Source organism: Hyla sarda, chromosome 1 (genome assembly GCF_029499605.1).
Source record: "Hyla sarda isolate aHylSar1 chromosome 1, aHylSar1.hap1, whole genome shotgun sequence".
Lineage (NCBI taxonomy): Eukaryota > Metazoa > Chordata > Amphibia > Anura > Hylidae > Hyla > Hyla sarda.
The window spans coordinates 333597162-333621137 of NC_079189.1; the positions used below are offsets into that span (position 1 = coordinate 333597162).

Sequence of the window (23976 nt, forward strand, 5' to 3'; positions counted from 1 at the left end):
CCTGTGGTTTTCAATCAGGGTGCCTACAGCTGTTGCATTAGTTGCAGATTGATCTCTCTCCAACCAAGCGATCCCTCCACCCATTGAAGCAGACAGGCTCCCTGTCATTAGCTGACTAGTGAGTCAGGTCTCGGCCGCATTGCAACCTGGGAAAAATCTGAGACAACAGTAATTTTGTATGCTGGTAAAAATAAATATTGGGGTAAAAATCACAGAAGAATTGTGAGAAAACCATCACACACAGGTACAGACACTATATTATGAACTACACTAACTTTACACACCCTGTCGGATAGTCAAATAAAGAAAAATTCAGATTTGTAAATTAATTCTATTTAAAAATCTTAATCCTTTAAGTACTTATCAGCTGCTGTATGCTCCACAGGAAGTTGTATGTCAATCAGGAATTATTTTCAGTCTGACAACAGTGCTCTCTGCTGACACCTCTGTCCATGTCAGGAACTGTCCAGAGTAGGAGCAAATCCCCATAGCAAACCTATCCTGCTTTGGACAGTTCCTGATACGGACAGAGGTGTCAGCAGAGAGCACGGTGGTCAGACTGAAAAGAATTCCAGAAAATAATATAACTTCCTGTGTAGCATACAGCAGCTGATAAGTACTGGAAGGATAGAAGTACAAATCTGTTTAACTTTCTGGCACCAGTTTATTTAAAAAAAATTGTTTTCCACCAGAGTACTCCTTTAAAGAGTTATTCCTTGCAGGAAGGAACCTAGCACAATGCAGTTTACACTTTTTTATGATCTGTATCCATAGTAAGTGTCTACCAAAATATTGTTAAGTGTGTGTATCCTTCCACGGTCTGACATTGGCAGCACTGATTGGACAGTATTATTGTATATATGGACATGCTACATTAACAAGGGGAATGGTAACACCCAGTTGTTAATTAACTCACACATTTCCAGGAGGGGTAACAGAGGAATGGCACAATGCTGAGTTCTAAAAACAGACGTTCCAGGATTGTTATGAGATGTAAAGTGCATGTATTGACCGAAACACACATCAGTAGAGCTGGGGGGTCCTTTTTAAGGGGGGATTTAACTTTCTGGGGGAGATTTATGATAACCTGTCCAGAGGAAAAGTTGTTGATTTGCCCATAGCAACCAATCAGATCGCTTCTTTCATTTTTCACAAGGCCTGTGAAAAATGAAAGAAGCGATCTGATTGGTTGCTATGAGCAACTGGGCAACTTTTCCTCTGGACAGGTTTTGATAAATCTCCCCCTCTATGAGTACACGGGCCCTAAGGCTTTGATCTAATGCAAGAATGGAAAGGGTGCATGCACACCACGTTTTCACTGTACGGGTGCCGGATCCGGCTGGGGGAGGGGAAAACCGTGCCCAAGACCGGATTGACACTGAAATCCATTGACTTTAATGAGCCGACCAGAGTCACCGTTTTACTCCGGTCGGCTCATTTTTGACCCGTATCCGGTTTTCTGACCGGACCTATACACATAGCATATTACGTTTTTAGGTTCAGTCAGAAAACCAGATGCGGGTCAAAAATGAGCCGACCGGAGTAAACCGGTGACTCCGGTTGGCTCATTAAATTCAATGGATTTCAGTGTCAGTCCGGCTGGGGTACTGGAGCGCATGGTTTTCCCCTCCCCCAGCGGGATCCGGCACCCGTACAGTGAAAACGTGGTGTGCATGCACCTTTAGTCTGGCCAACCGGAGCAGATGCTCTACTATGATCTATGGTAGTTGATGCGCTCATCTAGAAGTGGGTATTAGGAAGCCATGATTAGGTGTGGTACTGTGAGAGTAAAGATGTTCATAACTTAACATTATACTTTTACAAAGAATCTGTTTACTTATAATAAATAAATTAGATGATTTACAAGTAATTTAGTACATGACATCTACCAATAAAATGCTATTTAGTTGTACAGAAGAAATAAATAAATACCAAATAGCAATCTTTCTAATGCATACCCTTCATGGATGGCGCAGCCTTTAAGCTTTAAACCTGCAACTTCAGAAACTTTCCAGCCGTGCAAACTTTGCCAAAATTAACTTCTGAATGACTTCTGCTTCCAGTATTATTATCTGACTCTGGGGACTGAAAAGCGCAGTTTTGATGGAAATAAATGGAGTATGCCAGACTTAGGTTCTTCTGAGGCCAGTAGACAGGCAGACGGCTCTCTACCAGTACTACGCTGAAGCTGCGTTAATTCAGTGTTACTGTATGAAAAAGAAAACACATCCCCAAACCTTTGATTATTTGTATAGCTTATATAATCTTAAAATATACATACATACATACATGTAGCTAATATGTTGTTGTTTTTTTTTTTTATTAAACAGGACAGCGAAAAACCTATTACCTCTTACATTAGTGGAAAATATCTAAACGTGTCAATCTCAATGAGTAATAAAGCTTGCAGAGAGCACTGCTTTGCCATTAGAATGAGAGGTGTTAAGCTTGAATTGTTTGGCGCCGGTGTGTTTAAAGTAGTCTTCCGAGCGATTTGTAAGATTTTAGCACCAGTGAAATGAAAAGAGTGCAGAATATAGTTCCAGAAGAAGAAATGGGAAAAGTGCCATTTAGAATATTATTTCAGCTTGTTCGTATTCATTATTATGCAGTGGTAGTCTATACATTAGAAACACATGGAGGAAAGCCAGCTACATAGGCTTTCTCTTTTAGATAGAGTACAAGTAAAGTAAAGGTCACATATAAGTAGGATAATGTTATCAGTGATATTAATTGCTACTCAATGAGCATTTCCTTTCACTCCGCGTATCCGTAAACCCTGGCCATGATACGAAAAGCATTTTATAAATACCAGCTTAAGTGCAAGTACATGATATGTCATCACTGCCAAGCTGTGATGTATGATAAGCACAGCATATATTAGACTAGACCTTTGTTTAACCTGTGAGATGTAATTGAGTGTAGAGGATAGTAATAGAATGTGTGCATGAAAGGATATTTGTTATATATCATTTAGATATTATCTATCATTCATTTTTATCCTATTATTATTTTCATTTGCATTCAAATGAGGACAGTAAATATACATTAAACAAGGTTACATACAGATTTTGGTGCAACCCAACCTAAAATGGAAAATCTTCAGTAATAAGAGACAAGTATCCGGCACAACTAACAACCTCCGTTCATATAACTCTCCAGAGTCCCATAATGGCCAAACAATCTGTATAGCATCTACAGTAGTAGAAATCAAATAGGGCACTCACCCAGTCGTAGATCTTGCTGCAGAGTTTTTTATTTAGAAACACATATTAGTATAACAAATGCAGGATGGACAGACAAACAAAAACAGGGGTTATTCCACTGGCGACATTGCCGTTTGGCGTAACTGTGGCGTCTGGACTAGCCACTCGAAGCACCGCAGTTGCTCAAAAGGTCACCATCACCTGTGGAATAACCCCTGTGTTTGTCCGTCCATCCTGCATTTGTTAACCTGATATGTGTTTGTGACCGGATGAGAATAAAAACCACTGCAGCAAGATCTACGACTGGGTGAGTGCCCTATTTGATTTCTATTACTGTGGATGCCAACATAAAATAGAATCACAATTACTAGTGTCTCATCATTTAATGTAAAGAAACATCCATGTAACACAATAAGACCTCATGCACACCTGCATGTATACAGTATGTACAGAGCGGTAACACAGCTCAGTGTGTGCTATGTACATAGGGTCTTTATGTAATTTAAAATACTTAGGGCCCATGCACACCACTGCAAACCCACCAGATTCTGGGTAGACATTCCAGGTGCAGCAGGTGTCGCTGTAATAAATCGGGGCTATGACCGCAAGGACATGTGTCTCCCCCATTGACAGTAATGCCGTACCAGGTGGTATTCCGCCAAAAGAATGAACATGTCAGCAAAGACTGGAATTTATATTTCCACAGTGGACTGTACAAGAGAATCCTATAGAAGACAATGGAAGGTTGCTGAATCTCCCGTCGGATTTTTTTGGGGAGACAATTCCATTACGTTCATGAGCGGTTCTTTCACTGAAAAGTAGGGCCCATATATACTATACATTGCTTCGGGACTTTGTTGAGTACATATGAGATATATGTTTTCGTCTATCAGATTGATACATCTGGGCCTAGGTATTATTGATTATGAACTGTGTTATATTCAGCTTTAAAATTGTAGGTTGGCGTTAAGCTAGACACACACAAGCAGTGACCGCCAGTGAGCCGTGTAGTAGCAACACTATAGTCAGCATCATATGCCAGCACCCATGGAGATACAGTATAGGAAACTATGCAAACCATTACAAGGATACATACATATCCACTTTAAATTTCCTTCCAATGATGATGAATTCTTCATCAGAAGGGTTGTCAAAATAAGGCCCCATAACATGATGTTATGTTATAATGTGCCAAATTCTTAAAGGGGTACTCCCCTGTAAAATATTTTTTTTTTATCAACTGGTGCCAGCAAGTTAAACAGATTTGTAAATTACTTCAATTTAAAAATCTGAATCCTTCCAGGACTTGTCAGCTGGTGTAAGCTTCACAGGAAGTTCTTTTCTAATTTCCTTTTTGTCTGACCACAGTGCTCTCTGCTGACACCTCTGTCCATTTTAGGAACTGTCCGGAGCAGAATAGGTTTGCTATGGGGATTTGCTCCTGCTCTGGACAGTTCCTGACATGGACAGTGGTGTCAGCAGAGAGCACTGTGGTCAGACAGAAAGGAAATTCAAAAAGAAAAGAACTTCCTCTGGAACATACAGCAGCTGATAAGTACTGGAAGGTTTAAGATTTTTGTTTAACTTTCTGGCACCAGTTGATTTAAAAAAAATGTTTTACAGTGGAGTACCTCTTTAAGAGACCTTTTAATACACGTGGTGCAGTTTTCTACCCAGCTCCTTTTTTTTTTAGCAAGGCAAAACACAGTCACAGTTCAACTCACCACACCAGCAGTAATAATGGGGCCCCAGTTCAGAAGGTTAGAGCACACCAGATCAGAAGGTTAGAGCACACCATATCAAGAGGTTAGAGCACACCAGATCAGACGGTTAGAGCACCCTGTTCAGACGGTTAGAACACACCAGATCAAGAGGTTAGAGAACACCAGATCAGACGGTTAGAGCACACCAGATCAGAAGGTTAGAGCACCCTGTTCAGAAGGTTAGAGCACACCTGATCAGAAGGTTAGAGCACACCAGATCAGAAGGCTAGAGCACACCAGATCAGACGGTTAGAGCACACCAAATCAGAAGGTTAGAGCACACCTGATCAGAAGGTTAGAGCACACCTGATCAGAAGGTTAGAGCACACCAGATCAGAAGGTTAGAGCACACCAGATCAGAAGGTTAGAGCACACCTGATCAGAAGGTTAGAGCACACCTGATCAGAAGGTTAGAGCACACCAGATCAGAAGGTTAGAGCACACCATATCAGAAGGTTAAAGCACACCAGATCAGAAGGCTAGAGCACACCGGATCAGAAGGTTAGAGTACACCAGATCAGAAGGTTAGAGCACACCAGATCAGAAGGTTAGAGCACCCTGTTCAGACGGTTAGAACACACCAGATCAAGAGGTTAGAGAACACCAGATCAGACGGTTAGAGCACACCAGATCAGAAGGTTAGAGCACCCTGTTCAGAAGGTTAGAGCACACCTGATCAGAAGGTTAGAGCACACCAGATCAGAAGGCTAGAGCACACCAGATCAGACGGTTAGAGCACACCAAATCAGAAGGTTAGAGCACACCTGATCAGAAGGTTAGAGCACACCTGATCAGAAGGTTAGAGCACACCAGATCAGAAGGTTAGAGCACACCAGATCAGAAGGTTAGAGCACACCTGATCAGAAGGTTAGAGCACACCTGATCAGAAGGTTAGAGCACACCAGATCAGAAGGTTAGAGCACACCATATCAGAAGGTTAAAGCACACCAGATCAGAAGGCTAGAGCACACCGGATCAGAAGGTTAGAGCACACCAGATCAGAAGGTTAGAGCACACCAGATCAGAAGGTTAGAGCACACCAGATCAGAAGGTTAGAGCACACCTGATGAGAAGGTTAGAGCACACCAGATCAGAAGGTTAGAGCACACCATATCAAGAGGTTAGAGCACACCAGATCAGACGGTTAGAGCACCCTGTTCAGACGGTTAGAACACACCAGATCAAGAGGTTAGAGAACACCAGATCAGAAGGTTAGAGCACCCTGTTCAGAAGGTTAGAGCACACCTGATCAGAAGGTTAGAGCACACCAGATCAGAAGGCTAGAGCACACCAGATCAGACGGTTAGAGCACACCAGATCAGAAGGTTAGAGCACACCATATCAGAAGGTTAGAGCACACCTGATCAGAAGGTTAGAGCACACCTGATCAGAAGGTTAGAGCACACCTGATCAGAAGGTTAGAGCACATCTGATCAGAAGGTTAGAGCACACCATATCAGAAGGTTCAAGCACACCAGATGAGAAGGCTAGAGCACACCTGATCAGAAGGTTAGAGCACACCTGATCAGAAGGTTAGAGCACATCTGATCAGAAGGTTAGAGCACACCATATCAGAAGGTTCAAGCACACCAGATGAGAAGGCTAGAGCACACCTGATCAGAAGGTTAGAGCACAACGGATCAGAAGGTTAGAGCACACCTGATCAGAAGGATAGAGCACACCAGATCAGAAGGTTAGAGCACACCTGATCAGAAGGTTAGAGCACACCAGATCAGAAGGCTAGAGCACACCTGATCAGAAGGTTAGAGCACACCGGATCAGAAGGTTAGAGCACACCTGATCAGAAGGATAGAGCACACCATATCAGAAGGTTAGAGCACACCTGATCAGAAGGTTAGAGCACACCTGATCAGAAGGTTAGAGCACACCTGATCAGAAGGTTAGAGCACACCATATCAGAAGGTTAAAGCACACCAGATCAGAAGGCTAGAGCACACCGGATCAGAAGGTTAGAGCACACCAGATCAGAAGGTTAGAGCACACCAGATCAGAAGGTTAGAGCACACCAGATCAGAAGGTTAGAGCACACCTGATGAGAAGGTTAGAGCACACCAGATCAGAAGGTTAGAGCACACCATATCAAGAGGTTAGAGCACACCAGATCAGACGGTTAGAGCACCCTGTTCAGACGGTTAGAACACACCAGATCAAGAGGTTAGAGCACACCTGATGAGAAGGTTAGAGCACACCAGATCAGAAGGTTAGAGCACACCATATCAAGAGGTTAGAGCACACCAGATCAGACGGTTAGAGCACCCTGTTCAGAAGGTTAGAGCACACCTGATCAGAAGGCTAGAGCACACCAGATCAGACGGTTAGAGCACACCAGATCAGAAGGTTAGAGCACACCATATCAGAAGGTTAGAGCACACCTGATCAGAAGGTTAGAGCACACCTGATCAGAAGGTTAGAGCACACCTGATCAGAAGGTTAGAGCACATCTGATCAGAAGGTTAGAGCACACCATATCAGAAGGTTCAAGCACACCAGATGAGAAGGCTAGAGCACACCTGATCAGAAGGTTAGAGCACAACGGATCAGAAGGTTAGAGCACACCAGATCAGAAGGATAGAGCACACCAGATCAGAAGGTTAGAGCACACCTGATCAGAAGGTTAGAGCACACCAGATCAGAAGGCTAGAGCACACCTGATCAGAAGGTTAGAGCACACCGGATCAGAAGGTTAGAGCACACCTGATCAGAAGGATAGAGCACACCAGATCAGAAGGTTAGAGCACACCTGATCAGAAGGTTAGAGCACACCTGATCAGAAGGTAAGAGCACACCTGATCAGAAGGTTAGAGCACACCATATCAGAAGGTTAAAGCACACCAGATCAGAAGGTTAGAGCACACCAGATCAGAAGGTTAGAGCACACCAGATCAGAAGGTTAGAGCGCCATGTTCAGAAGGTTAGAGCACACCAGATCAGAAGGTTAGAGCACCCTGTTCAGAAGGTTAGAGCACACCAGATCAGACGGTTAGAGCACACCTGATTAGAAGGTTAGAGCACACCAGATCAGAAGGTTAGAGCACACCAGATCAGAAGGTTAGAGCACCCTATTCAGAAGGTTAGAGCAAACCAGATCAGACGGTTAGAGCACACCAGATCGGAAGGTTAGAGCACCCTGTTCAGAAGGTTAGAGCACACCAGATCAGAAGGTTAGAGCACACCAGATCAGAAGGTTAGAGCACCCTGTTCAGAAGGTTAGAGCACACCTGATCAGAAGGTTAAAGCACACCAGATCAGAAGGTTAGAGCACCCTGATCAGAAGGTTAGAGCACACCAGATCAGAAGGTTAGAGCGCCATGTTCAGAAGGTTAGAGCACACCAGATCAGAAGGTTAGAGCACCCTGTTCAGAAGGTTAGAGCACACCAGATCAGACGGTTAGAGCACACCAGATCGGAAGGTTAGAGCACACCTGATCAGAAGGATAGAGCACACCAGATCAGAAGGTTAGAGCACACCAGATCAGAAGGTTAGAGCGCCATGTTCAGAAGGTTAGAGCACACCAGATCAGAAGGTTAGAGCACCCTGTTCAGAAGGTTAGAGCACACCAGATCAGACGGTTAGAGCACACCAGATCGGAAGGTTAGAGCACACCTGATCAGAAGGATAGAGCACACCAGATCAGAAGGTTAGAGCACACCATATCAAGAGGTTAGAGCACACCAGATCAGACGGTTAGAGCACCCTGTTCAGACGGTTAGAACACACCAGATCAAGAGGTTAGAGAACACCAGATCAGACGGTTAGAGCACCCTGTTCAGACGGTTAGAACACACCAGATCAAGAGGTTAGAGAACACCAGATCAGACGGTTAGAGCACACCAGATCAGAAGGTTAGAGCACCCTGTTCAGAAGGTTAGAGCACACCTGATCAGAAGGTTAGAGCACACCAGATCAGAAGGCTAGAGCACACCAGATCAGACGGTTAGAGCACACCAAATCAGAAGGTTAGAGCACACCATATCAGAAGGTTAGAGCACACCTGATCAGAAGGTTAGTGCACACCTGATCAGAAGGTTAGAGCACACCTGATCAGAAGGTTAGAGCACACCTGATCAGAAGGTTAGAGCACACCTGATCAGAAGGTTAGAGCACACCATATCAGAAGGTTAAAGCACACCAGATCAGAAGGCTAGAGCACACCGGATCAGAAGGTTAGAGCACACCAGATCAGAAGGTTAGAGCACACCAGATCAGAAGGTTAGAGCACACCAGATCAGAAGGTTAGAGCACACCTGATGAGAAGGTTAGAGCACACCAGATCAGAAGGTTAGAGCACACCATATCAAGAGGTTAGAGCACACCAGATCAGACGGTTAGAGCACCCTGTTCAGACGGTTAGAACACACCAGATCAAGAGGTTAGAGAACACCAGATCAGAAGGTTAGAGCACCCTGTTCAGAAGGTTAGAGCACACCTGATCAGAAGGTTAGAGCACACCAGATCAGAAGGCTAGAGCACACCAGATCAGACGGTTAGAGCACACCAGATCAGAAGGTTAGAGCACACCATATCAGAAGGTTAGAGCACACCTGATCAGAAGGTTAGAGCACACCTGATCAGAAGGTTAGAGCACACCTGATCAGAAGGTTAGAGCACATCTGATCAGAAGGTTAGAGCACACCATATCAGAAGGTTAAAGCACACCAGATCAGAAGGCTAGAGCACACCTGATCAGAAGGTTAGAGCACAACGGATCAGAAGGTTAGAGCACACCTGATCAGAAGGATAGAGCACACCAGATCAGAAGGTTAGAGCACACCTGATCAGAAGGTTAGAGCACACCAGATCAGAAGGCTAGAGCACACCTGATCAGAAGGTTAGAGCACACCGGATCAGAAGGTTAGAGCACACCTGATCAGAAGGATAGAGCACACCAGATCAGAAGGTTAGAGCACACCTGATCAGAAGGTTAGAGCACACCTGATCAGAAGGTTAGAGCACACCTGATCAGAAGGTTAGAGCACACCATATCAGAAGGTTAAAGCACACCAGATCAGAAGGTTAGAGCACACCAGATCAGAAGGTTAGAGCGCCATGTTCAGAAGGTTAGAGCACACCAGATCAGAAGGTTAGAGCACCCTGTTCAGAAGGTTAGAGCACACCAGATCAGACGGTTAGAGCACACCTGATCAGAAGGTTAGAGCACACCAGATCAGAAGGTTAGAGCATCCTATTCAGAAAGTTAGAGCACACCAGATCAGACGGTTAGAGCACACCAGATCGGAAGGTTAGAGCACCCTGTTCAGAAGGTTAGAGCACACCAGATCAGAAGGTTAGAGCACATTAGATCAGAAGGTTAGAGCACCCTGTTCAGAAGGTTAGAGCACACCTGATCAGAAGGATAAAGCACACCAGATCAGAAGGTTAGAGCACCCTGATCAGAAGGTTAGAGCACACCAGATCAGAAGGTTAGAGCGCCATGTTCAGAAGGTTAGAGCACACCAGATCAGAAGGTTAGAGCACCCTGTTCAGAAGGTTAGAGCACACCACATCAGACGGTTAGAGCACACCAGATCGGAAGGTTAGAGCACACCTGATCAGAAGGATAGAGCACACCAGATCAGAAGGTTAGAGCACACCAGATCAGAAGGTTAGAGCGCCATGTTCAGAAGGTTAGAGCACACCAGATCAGAAGGTTAGAGCACCCTGTTCAGAAGGTTAGAGCACACCAGATCAGACGGTTAGAGCACACCAGATCGGAAGGTTAGAGCACACCTGATCAGAAGGATAGAGCACACCAGATCAGAAGGTTAGAGCACACCATATCAGAAGGTTAGAGCACCCTGTTCAGTAGGTTAGAGCACACCAGATTTGTATGTCCAAATGAAGAAAAAGGGTCCAAATCTACACGTTTTATTAAAGGATGCACATTTTTTAATCCATTGTGGCTTCATAAACAACTAACGTGTTCCACTGTTCCTAGTCATAGTCTGAAAGGTATTTAAAAAATGCTAGTCATAGTAAATATAAGCAAATGAGTAAACAATGCCACACCTAGAGTAAGCCATGGTTTCCACCAAAACATCTAAAATGTAGGATGCACCAAAATACCTAAAATGTTCTTCAAATAAGCTGTATGTAAATAAAAAGTTTTTTTTTCACATCCACACACCATATGAAAATGCATATATAAGATTGCCCAAAACATACTCAAACAACACCTCATATGACCTTGACCTTAGAAATGATAAACTCCATAATGCATATAAATCTACTATTTCGAACTAAAATCCCCTGTTTTGCAGAAGGGCTTGTATTGTGCAGGTTACTCACGACTGGTGAATATTCCCACATCAAGCATTGACTGCAGTAGAGGAAAGGTTTTGACCACAATTATACAACAGGATCCAAAAGTACATGTGTAGACAGAATTATAATCCTCTTCCTCAATCCAATAAAACATGTTAAAAGTCATACCTTCCAGGACAACCATTATATCAAAGCAAGTGAAAGGAGTCAATTTTATTGTGCAGCAGTATTTACTTTAATAATAGGAACTGCGTGCTTAATGCACCATGAGGAGACGCGAGCATGTAATTTCTGCGGAGTGTTGCCTAACAAGATCCAGATTCATAATACACTTGGGTTCTCCATTACAGAGATAAAATCAGACTGATGCAGAAGGACACATGAGAAGTCAATGGCCGGACCACTAACATCTGTGTTATTTTTTGGTAAAAGTTTCTTCTGATTTGACATTAACTGTGACAACAACTTTGGCTATAAAGTTGCTAAAGTGATCTTTACAACCGATAGCAAATTGGTTTCTTGCTGCATGTTTTTCTTGGTGGTTATTGCAGCATTTAAGCAGCATATAATGAGATTATGTAATATAGTACAATCTCTATAGATCAGACCTGTCTGTGGGCATATTACTCAACATTCGCCTAGAAACACTCAAGGCGAAAATACAATACATCACATATATACAATACATCACATCCAGTAAAGCATTACAAACTGTGTATGCCTACTCTTTAGTAAAAAGATAGCTGTATACCATGATATAAAAATGATGTTGTATGCATGTGTCAACAGGAATACATTACTAGATTGTATGAGAGCTGTATCATATAGATACCAGATTTACAGTTAAGCGTTCTTTAACCCACTATAAGTAAGCCAAATATGCTGTCATAACCCTGTATCGAAAAATTCTATAGACAAATGCATTATTAGCAATTGATCCTTAGGTCTCCGGGCAGCAACCACTTGCATATGTTTGCTATGGGGATTTTCTCCTGCTCTGGACAGTGCCAAAAATGGAGAGCAGAGGTCAGCAGAGAGCACTGTGGTCGTGACATCAGAGAAATCCAAAAAGAAAAGCATTTCTTCTGTAGTATACAGCCCCTAAAAAGTACTGGAAGGATTAAGATTTTTTAATAGAAGTAATTTACAAATCTGTTTAACTTTCTGGCACCAGTTGATTTAAAAAAAAAAAAAAAAAAAAGTTTTCCATGGGAGTACCCCTTTAAGTCATCTAAATGCTACGGCTGTAATACTCCCGTGTTCTAAAAAGCTTCAGGCCAGTTCAGGCCTGGAGCTTATGAGATAATGTCATCCTGCCCAACGACAACTGCCCAGTGATCCTGTCCCAGCATATAATAGGCTGCAGACCTGAAGACACAGCAGCACAGGTTAGTATTGTTATTTTTTATTTACGTTTTTATTTGGCCCCAATGCTTATGTAGAGCACATTAACCTGTTAAGGACCCAGGGCGTACCTGTAGATCCTGAGTCCGCTCCCGATCTATAACGCGGGGCCACGGCGCGGGTCGGGCCCAGCCTCTAACAATGGCCGGGACCCGTGGCTAATAGTGCTCTGCATTGATCGCGGTGCCGCGCGCTATTAACCCTTTAGAAGCGGCGTTCAAAGTTGAACGCCGCGTCTAAAAGGAAAGTGAAACCATGCCGGTTAGCTTAGGGAGCTGTTCGGTATAGCCGCGGCGAAATTGCGGCATCCCGAACAGCTTACATGACAGCCGGAGGATCCCTACCTGCCTCCTCACTGTCCGATCGCCGAATGACTGCTCAGTGCCTGAGATCCAGGCATGAGCAGTCAAGTGGCAGAATCATCGATCACTGGTTTCTTATGAGAAACCAGTGATCAATGTAAAAGATCAGTGTGTGCAGTGTTATAGTTCCCTATGGGAGCTATAACACTGCAAAAAAAGTGAAAAAAAAGTGAATAAAGATCATTTAACACCTCCCCTTTTCCCATAAAAAAAAAAAACTTTGTAAATAAAAATATACATATGTGGTATTGCTGCGTGTGGAAATGTCCGAATTATAAAAATATATTGTTAATTAAACCGCACGGTCAATGGCGTACGCGCAAAAAAAATTCCAAAGTCCAAAATAGTGCATTTTGGTCACTTTTTATATCATGAAAAAAATGAATAAAAAGCGATCAATAAGTCCTATCAATGCAAAATGGTACCGCTACAAACTTCAGATCACGCCACAAAAAATGAGCCCTCATACCAGCCCGTACGCGGAAAAATAAAATAGTTATAGGGGTCAGAAGATGACAATTTTAAACGTATACATTTTCCTGCATGTAGTTTTGATTTTTTGCAGAAGTACGACAAAATCAAACCTATATTAGTAGGGAATCATGTTAATCGTATGGACCTACAGAATAAAGAGAAGGTTTCATTTTTACCGAAAAATGTACTGTGCAGAAACGGAAGCCCCCAAAAGTTACAAAATGGCGTTTTTTTTCTTTTCAATTTTGTCTCACATTGATTTTTTTTTCCGTTTTACGTAGATTTTTGGGTAAAATGACTGACGTTATTACAAAGTAGAATTGGTGGCGCAAAAAATTGAAAGAGTTATGATTTTTTAAAGGTAAGGAGGAAAAAACAAAAATGCAAAAACAGAAAAACCCCGGGTCCTTAAGGGGTTAAATGAGGGCACTAAGGAGGCATAGTTACTGAGCGGGAGCACTGAGGTACATTATTGCTGAGTGGGGACACTAAGGAGAACACATACTGAGTGGAGGTCACTATGTGCAACATAAGGGTACATCACTAGGAGTACACAAGGGTTACAGGCAGGAGCACCAGTACTATGTAGGACACAAAGGAAAGCATTACTGTTATGGGGCACCAAGGAGGGGAAGCAAACTCTACAAAGACAGGGTATGGCTGGGAGAAAATGCCATGGGGTCTAGGCTGAATGGAGAAGAAGAGGAAAAGTAAAGAGCTCACCTTTGAGTGACTGGATGTATCTGTATTCACTTATGTAAGGTTTACAGCCCGATTATACTCTGCAGAGCCCAGTGCAGTGCTGGCATGTGATCACTATATGGGTGCTCGATGGTGATATTATTGGTTATATTGGTACTTTTGATATATGTGCTCATGGTGTAGATGGATTATTTGGTATTTGTTTGATGCTTATAAATAAAATGCAGTACTGTAATATTCAATATGTAATATGCTATGACACATGCATTTCCTTTTATAATATGGTATTTTATTACGGGCAGGGCTGACATATCTAAGGGTACATGTATCTAAAGCCTGTCATGTTCTTTAAGTTGTAATATAGTTATGCTTTCTTCAAAATTCTTTTATTGATTTATTTTTGGAAGGGGGTATATTCCTTATTGCTCGTGCCCCTGATCTTTCTTAGACCCTAGCATTGTCCCTGATCCTAGTCCAGGCAAGGTATTTACTGTACTTAGGATACATACCCTGCCACATCTGAATCCATATCCCAGACGTGTTGAATTGTGGGTCTGTACAATTGCATATATCTGGTGTTAAGTCTCATAGAAAAAAATGAAATGCACTACTTTCTATAAATTCTTTGCATGCTCCCCTTGAATTGAAAAATGTGTATGCAGTACAATACAGTAAAAATAATAAGTACTGTATTTTTCGCCGTATAATACGCACTTTTTCTTGGGGGGGGGAAAAGTTGGTGCGTCTTATAAGGCGAATACACACCTATCGCGGCGGTCCCTGCGGGCAGGACCCCCGGCTAATACAGGACATCACCGATCACGGTGATGTCCTGTATTAACCCTTCAGACGCGGCGATCAAAGCTGACCGCCGCGTCTGATGCGAAAATAACACTAACCCCGCTGTTCAGTCGGGCTGTTCGGGACCGCCGCGGTGAAATTTCACTGCGGCGTCCCGAACAGCTTACAGGACACCAGGAGGGACCTTACCTGCCTCCTCAGTGTCTGCTCCATGCCGGGATCCCCTGCACGGCCGGCGCTCTCCTTCATCGTCATCACATCGTCACGCACATCCAATAGGAGCGGCGTGCGTAGCGGCGTGCATAGCAACGTCATGGCGGCGACGGAGAGCGAGGATACCGGGCAGCAAAGACGTTCCGGAGCGACGGGGACGCGGCGACAGCGATGGAGGGCGACATCCAGGGTAGCGCTGATGAGTGGTGACGGGTCCGGAGCGGCGGGGACACATGAGTACTACCTCCTATAACAGTGGTCTTCAACCTGTGGACCTCCAGATGTTGCAAAACTACAACTCCCAGCATGCACGGACAGCCAACGGCTGTCCGGGCATGCTGGGAGTTGTAGTTTTGCAACATCTGAAGGTCCGCAGGTTGAAGATCACTGTCCTATACTTTACATTGTATTTGGTTCAGAATCTTTATTTTCTAGATTTTTAATCTATAAAATTAGGTGCGTCTTATATGCCGGAGCGTCTTATATGACGGAAAATACGGTAGTTGAATGATTCTATTTGCTTAGTAAATTTCATAAAAAATATGCTAAAGAGAAAACAATATATGGAATGGAGCCCAAGTTTGTACTAACTAAGGTCCTCCGAGTGTATACATGTACTCTGAGAAGATTTACTAGCACTAAATTGCCATTTGAGGGTAAATTGTCATCATGTCTAGCACGTTCTTGTCACTAGTAGCCCAGTCTCCATTTGCTGGTGGGTAATAAACTCCGCAGACAGGCCCTCGCAGTATAGCGGCTGCTCCAGCATGTGCTTGGTTTCCAGCTGATTTGATTCATAGGTGTAAATCCCTCAATGCATATGGGAGCAGCTCTTAAGCCATGTTGGCTGAGGCTGTCCCTGCCGACCTAGGGCCATCTGCTAACCCTTCTGGTTTCTAAAGCGTCCTCTGACCTGCTCTGCAGAGAGCTATTTGCAGCACACCAAGAATGTGAGAGAGATTTATTTTCTCTCTGCTGCTAATTTCACCTTTGGGACATGTGTGTGTACAGTGCTCAGACAAACATTGGTACTTAAAACACTTGGGCACTAACAAACCGGTACAGCGTATACGGTCCGTGTTTAACATTCATTAACTTTTAGCTTAATACATGTAGATGCCATGTAAAATATTATACATATAGGATAACTAAACAGGAGGAAGGCAATCTGTCAACACGAACGGTTTTTCGTCTAGAATTTTTGAAAGAATTTTGGGAATTTCAAGAGAGAATTTTAGTATAATTATATGAATACAATCATACTAACGACTTACTACAGAAACATATCCTGTTATAAATGTAGAAACAACAACGTAGCAATCCGCCACACAAAGCTTCAGGTTAATTGGATGAAACTTCTCAGAAACAAGTACTGCATGGTATGTTCTATTTGTACTTGTTTCTGAGAAGTTTCATCCAATAAACCTGAAGTTTTATGCGCTGGATTGTTACGCCCTTGTTTCTACATTTGTATGGAGATTGCCGTGCGCATGGATAAGTGAAGCTGACTTCATTTATTTCTTCTATACCCTGTATATAAAAAAAAAAAGTTTCCACCGGAGTAATACAATGAATTAAATGATCTAGTGTAAGTGTAATGAATTACAGGAGACTATCTCCAATTATTGATAACATAGCCCTGCAGTGGCTACTATAACAAACAGATCATGCTGGGTATCGCTAAAAATGAACACTCTATTGCCGTCTCTACATGTTTCGCCGCACCTGCGGCTTTCTCAAGAGGCAATAGTGGCAATGGCTGCTGCAAGATGGCGGCGGGGGTATTTATAACCCACCCCCCTGATGTCATAATGGTGAGCCTATTTACTCTCACCAATAGATATTGCCTTTACAAACGTTATGAATCATTCCACCAATCCCGTTTCTTTAGCAATTATAGTCACCTGAGTAAGGTGTAGGACTCACTAATCATAGATGTGCTGTGTCCTGTTTCGGAATGTGACGTGTGTGCATCGCATTGGTGCCGATGATCTGTGTCTGTATTATCAAAGTGCGCCGCACATGTCCGCCACGCACTGTGGGAAACTTCTATACTTGCGAACGCCTTTATATCTTATGCGCATGCGCAGGAACTTTAATGCAAGACTCGCACCAGGGAGCCAACTGGGGACTATTCTTGTATGTGAGCCTATGTTGTCTGAAATAACATTATTGTGTTCAGCTTTTCAAAACTATCCATCCAGGTTAGTTACAGTAATTGAGGTTGAATGGTGAAATGAATGTGAATATTAGAGGGCATATAGCACAAATAAATAACGTTTTCTCAGCCTGATGTGACATATTTACCTTGGTACAATAAATACGTATGATAAGCCAGTATAACAAGCTGAGTGTCATTTCTGTTTGGTCTGAAACACCCAGTGAGATTTATAGCTGAAGTAAATCCTCTCCGGTGACAGGGAGCTCTTTATATATCTTGCATACTCCCTTGGTTTTGTAAAACGTTGCCTAATAACTAACTATTTTTTCAGTGTGGTTGTCAAGTCATCAATAACAACTAGTCTGTCCAGGAGTGATCTGCTTTTCAGCTCAGACAGATTTGCCACTAAATAAGTAGTGAGGTTTTACAGGAATTGTCAAGAAAACCTGTAAGTCTATTTGTACATACAATACTTTCTATAGGTACTCCAGTGGAAAACTTTTTTTTTTTTTTTTTTTTAATGAACTGGTGCCAGAAAGTTAAACAGATTTGTAAATTACTTCTATTAAAAAATCTTAAAGAGGAAATTATTTTCTTTTTGGAACACAGAGCTCTCTGCTGACATCATGACCACGGTGCTCTCTACTGACATCTCTGTCCATTTTAAGAACTGTCCAGAGTAGGAGAAAATCCCCATAGCAAACATATGCTGCTCTTGACAGTTCCTAAAATCAACAGAGATGTCAGCAGAGAGCACTGTGCTCATGATGTCAGCAGAAAGCACAGTGTTCCAAAAAGAAAAGAATTTCCTCTGTAGTATTATAAGCAGCTAATAAGTGCTTGAAGGATCAACTGGTGCCAGAAAGTTAAACGGATTTGTACATTACTTCTATTTTCTTAATAGAAGTAATGTACAAATCTGTTTAACTTTCTGGCACCAGTTCATTAAAAAAAAAAAAGGTTTCCACCGGAGTACCCCTTTAAGATAGTTGTTTCATGAAGACAACGTCTATGTGTTCTACTACTGGGGTCCCCTGTTCAGGATCTCCCTCTATTAGCTGGAAGGAGAGTGTACAAGCAGCTCTTAATACGGAGGACACAAGCCATACTAGTATTACAAGGATGGCCATTCTTCAAAATAGCCCCTATATAGTACTAGGGGGCTGAGGGGGCAGCATTACAGCCGGAGCAGGGGGACTAGGTGAGTATAGCTCCCAGCCCAGGGGACTACTAACAGGGCCGGTGGGGGGAGACCTTTAAACTATATATCCGCACCATCTTTGTGGGTAGCAACGTCTCCCACGAATGGTGAGGAAGAAGATTTTACCATATATTATGCATTGCCACACATTATATTTGATGATAGGTTCTCTTTAAAGGGGTTTTCTGATCCAATGTCTAAAACTAAAGTAATTTAGCATTACTTTATGGCGGACAGAAGTCTAAATAAAGAGATTTCCATTTTAGTATCATCTTGATAGTGACTGTTATTTAAAGAGGATGTCCAGTATAAACATGTCTGGCTTCTAATGCTGGAGATTGTTGAGTTTTTGTAATGTATTTATATCACTTACTACACTATGATATTTATCAAATAATCAACCAATGCATCATAGGGTACATAATAAAGTCAATGGTTCACTACTAACATCTATGCACAGTGGAAACTAAGTCATCAGGCAACTGTGACTTAAAGGGGTTCTTCGGTGGAAAAAAATAATGCTTTCAAATCAACTGGTGCCAGAATATTAAAAACTCTTAATCCTTCCAATACTTATCAGCTGCTGTATGCCCCAGAGGAAGTTGTTCTGTCCATGTCAGGAACTGTCCATAGCAGGAGAGGTTTGCTATGGGGATTTGCTTCTACTCTGGACAGTTCCTGACATGGATAGAGGTGTCAGCAGAGAAAACTGTGGTCAGACTGGAAGGAATTACAAACTTCCTCTGGAGCACACAGCAGCTGATAAGTACTAGATAGCTTAAGGGTACGTTCCCACGCGGCGTATTTTGCTGCGTATTTGCTGCGTATTTGGTGCTGCGTATTTTCCTACCCATTGACTTCAACAGAGAAAATACACAGCAGCAAATACGCAGCAAATACGCCGTGTGGGAATGTACCCTAAAGGGGTATTCCAGGCAAAAACTTTTTTTTATATATCAACTGGCTCCGGAAAGTTAAACAGATTTGTAAATTACTTCTATTAAAAAATCTTAATCCTTCCAATAGTTATTAGCTTCTGAAGTTTTCTGTCTAACTGCTCATTGATGATGTCACGTCCCGGGAGCTGGGCATGATGGGAAAATATCCCCATAGGAACTGCACAGCTCCCGGGACATGAGTCATCAGAAAGCAGTTAGACAGAAAAAAGCAACTCAACTTCAGAAGCTAATAACTATTGGAAGGATTAAGATTTTTTAATAGAAGTAATTTACAAATCTGTTTAACTTTCCGGAGCCAGTTGATATATAAAAAAAAAGTTTTGGCCTGGAATACCCCTTTAAAGAAGAAGTATCATGGACTTCTGCGGATAAGGGATAAGTTTTAGATAGCAGGGGAGGAGTACGAGCGCTGGGGTCCCCCGCGATTACCTGTATGGAGCCCCCGCTCTCCCAGCTGCGCATCATGACCCCCGCCTGAAGCAGGGGCCACCACGACCCCTCTATATAGCTCTATCAGAGAGCTAAAGATTGCCGAATGGCTCCCCCATAGAACTATATGGAGGGCGTGTGGCGGCCCCCGCTTCCATACAGAAGATCACAGGGGGCCCCAGTGTTTTCCAAATAGTGTGTCTCCAGCTGTTGCAAAACTACAACTCCCAGCATGCCCGGGCAGCCTTTGCCTGTCCGGGCATGCTGGGAGTTGTAGTTTTGCAACAGCTGGAGACACACTGTTTGGAAAACACTGATCTGATATGTACTAGGGTACATTTAACCTCTTCAGGACACAGGGCGTATGGATACGCCCTGCATCCCGAGTCCTTAAGGACCGAGGGCGTATCCATACGCCCGTGGGAAATCCGGTCCCCACCGCTAGCCGGTTGGGGACCGGAGCCGGATGCCTGCTGAAATCATTCGGCAGACCCCCCCCCCCCATGTCGGAAATCGGAGAAAATCGCATGTCAATTCAGACATGCGATTTTCTCCAATTCCGGGCTGATCGGGTCTCTGGTGACCCAATCATCCGGAAAATAAGGCTGATCGGAGTTGTCAGCAACAGCCCCGATCAGCAAAAGGGATAGGAGTGACGTCCTCCTATCCCCTGCCATTAGTCAGAACGGAGGTCTGACCAATGGCAGCGCAGGACAGGGGGTTGCCATGGCAACCCCCTGTTCTGCCCGCCCCTGGATGTTGAGGGGATCTGGGAAGAAGATGGAGGCCGTACCTGCAGGAGAAGATGCCTGGGGACCCGGGATCTTCGCTGGAGCCTGCTGGGTCAGGTAGGAAAATGACGGTGGGGGGGGAATTGAAAGTGAAAGTAAAACGATCTTTACTGTGGCAACCACTAGGAAGGCCAAACTGCAACTCCCAGCATGCCCAGACAGCCAAAGGCTGTCTGGGCATGCTGGGAGTTGTAGTTTTGCAACATCTGGAGGGTCACAGTTTGGGGACCACTGTTACAGTGGTGCCCAAACGGTAGCCCTCCAGATGTTGCCAAACTACAACTCTCAGCATGCCTCGACTGCCCAGGCATGCTGGGAGTTGTAGTTCTGTAACATCTGTCCCTTCAGATTTAGCAATTTTCATGACATTTTTGAAAATTGCTGCTCTACTTTGAAGCCCTCTAATTTTTTCAAAAAGTAAAAATATATCCATTTTATGATGCCAACATAAAGTAGACATATTGTATTTGGGAATAAAAATAAAATTTATTTGGAATATCCATTTTCCTTACAAGCAGAGAGCTGCAAAGTTAGAAAAATGCAACATTTTCTACATTTTCATGAAATTTTGGGATTTTTCACCAAAAAAGGATGCAAGTAACGCCGAAAATTTACCACCAAAATAAAGTAGAATATGTCACGAAAAAACAATCTCAGAATATTTGGTAAAAGCGTTTTCGCGTTATTAATTCGTAGAGTGACGGTGGTCAGAATTGCGAAAAAGGGCTCAGTCCTTAGAGGCTATAAACCATATAACTTTTTGGCACACCTATACTAAGCCACATAAGCCACTGTAAGAGGCCTAGCATAAATGACAAACATCAAAGTCACTAGTAACATGAGTTGTAAGGCTATTGGATCATGTAATATATTACTAAACATTTCAGGATTTTTGACATATACTTTAATCAATAACGAAAATAAATCCTATTAACTGAACTATCGAAAGACATATGGCAAATAGCAATTTTATATCTATAACCTAATGAAAATATGGAAGATATGTACATTTGTTTTCTGCACGGGCATCTGGCTTTGTTTACTAACAGATGTACTTACTCATCCTTCTAACACTTATCCTGAGCTCTTCGACCATTAACATTCATGTGACGGGAAGGATGTAGGGCAATAGATTACATACATACCTAAGTTAAATCTGAGACTTCCTTATGATGTCATAGTATAAAATGTACAACATGCATCCGTAGATCACATATACTAGGTATTACTGAGCGCTGAACGCATGGGTATATGTCCATCTAATAGTAAAAACAATAGCCACCTATTCATGAATGCCCACTCCAGTCACCAATCTGGGTAAGATGAAACATTCTCTAGAGAAGGGTGACTCCAGCTGTTGCAAAACTACAAATTCCAGCCAAAGGCTCTCTGAGCATGCTGGAAGTCATATTTTTGAAACAGCTGGAGACACACTGGTTGGGAAATATCACTCTTATATGCTCTCTCCCTTGTGGAGCTGGTAACTTTTAGATGCACTCAACTTAAAGGGGTACCCCGGTGAAAAAAAATTTGTTGTTTTTTTAATTGACTGGTGCCAGAACATTTAAAAGATTTGAAAATTACTTCTATGTAAAAATCTTAACCCTTCCAGTACTTATCAGCTGCTGTATGCTCCACAGGAAGTTCTTTTATTTTTTAATTTATTTTCTGTCTGACCACAGTGCTCTCTGCTGACACCTCTGTCTGTCTCTGGAACTGTCAAGAGCAGGATAGGTTTTTCTCTAGAGCAGATTTTCTCCTGCTCTAGACAGTTGCTGACATGGACAGAGAGCACTGTGGTAAGGCAGAAAGGAAATTTAAAAAGAAAAGAACTTCCTCTGTAGTATGCAGCAGCTGATAAGTACTGGAAGGATTAACCCCTTAAGGACCGAGCCCTTTTTCACCTTAAGGACCGGAGCGTTTTTTGCAATTCTGACCACTGTCACTTTAAACATTAATAACTCTGGAATGCTTTTAGTTATCATTCTGATTCCGAGATTGTTTTTTCGTGACATATTCTACTTTAACATAGTGGTAAAATTTTGTGGTAACTTGCATCCTTTCTTGGTGAAAAATCCCAAAATTTGATGAAAAATTTGAAAATTTAGCATTTTTCTAACTTTGAAGCTCTCTGCTTGTAAGGAAAATGGATATTCCAAATATTTATTTTATTTTATTCACATATACAATATGTCTACTTTATGTTTGCATCATAAAATTGACGTGTTTTTACTTTTGGAAGACATCAGAGGGCTTCAAAGTTCAGCAGCAATTTTCCAATTTTTCACAAAATTTTCAAACTCACTATTTTTCAGGTTTGAAGTGGATTTGAAGGGTCTTCATATTAGAAATACCCCACAAATGACCCCATTATAAAAACCGCACCCCCCAAAGTATTCAAAATGACATTCAGTCAGCGTTTTAACCCTTTAGGTGTTTCACAGGAATAGCAGCAAAGTGAAGGAGAAAATTCACAATCTTCATTTTTTACACTTGCATTTTCTTGTAGACCCAATTTTTGAATTTTTACAAGGGGTAAAAGGAGAAAATGTATACTTATATTTGTAGCCCAATTTCTCTCGAGTAAGCACATACCTCATATGTCTATGTAAAGTGTTCGGCGGGCGCAGTAGAGGGCTCAGAAGGGAAGGAGCGACAAGGGGATTTTGGAGAGTACGTTTTTCAGAAATGGTTTTTGGGGGGCATGTTGCATTTAGGAAGCCCCTATGGTGCCAGAACAGCAAAAAAAAAAACACATGCCATACCATTTTGGAAACTAGACCCCATGAGGAACGTAACAAGGAATTAAGTGAGCCTTAATACCCCACATGTGTTTCACGACTTTTGCATATGTAAAAAAAAAATTAAAAATTTTCACTAAAATGTGTGTTTCCCCCCAAATTTCACATTTTTGCAAGGGTTAATAGCAGAAAATACCCCCCAAAATTTGTAACCCCATCTCTTCTGAGTATGGAGGTACCCCATAAGTTGGCATGAAGTGCATTACGGGCGAACTACAATGCTCAGAAGAGAAGGAGTCATATTTGGCTTTTTGAGAGCAAATTTTGCTCGGGGGCTTGTCGCATTTAGGAAGCCCATATGGTGCCAGGACAGCAAAATAACCCCCACATGGCATACCATTTTGGAAACTAGACCCCTTGAGGAACGTAACAAGGGGTACAGTGAGCATTTACCCCCCACTGGTGTCTGTCAGATCTTTGGAACAG

At 42.6% G+C, this 23976-nt stretch overlaps 1 protein-coding gene and 1 long non-coding RNA gene across 3 annotated transcripts in view; one reads left to right on the top strand and one right to left on the bottom strand.

The window, feature by feature from the left end:
* The window catches only part of ADAMTSL1 (ADAMTS like 1), a 956942-nt gene that overhangs the window by 539489 nt on the left and 393477 nt on the right, over positions 1 to 23976 (top strand). The window lies entirely within an intron of this gene.
* Positions 1 to 23976, bottom strand: part of LOC130273270 (uncharacterized) — a 133239-nt gene that overhangs the window by 65220 nt on the left and 44043 nt on the right. The window contains exon 2 of the long non-coding RNA XR_008843941.1: positions 1959 to 2207. This is a non-coding gene — a long non-coding RNA (uncharacterized LOC130273270). The remainder of the gene's footprint in view (positions 1 to 1958; positions 2208 to 23976) is intronic.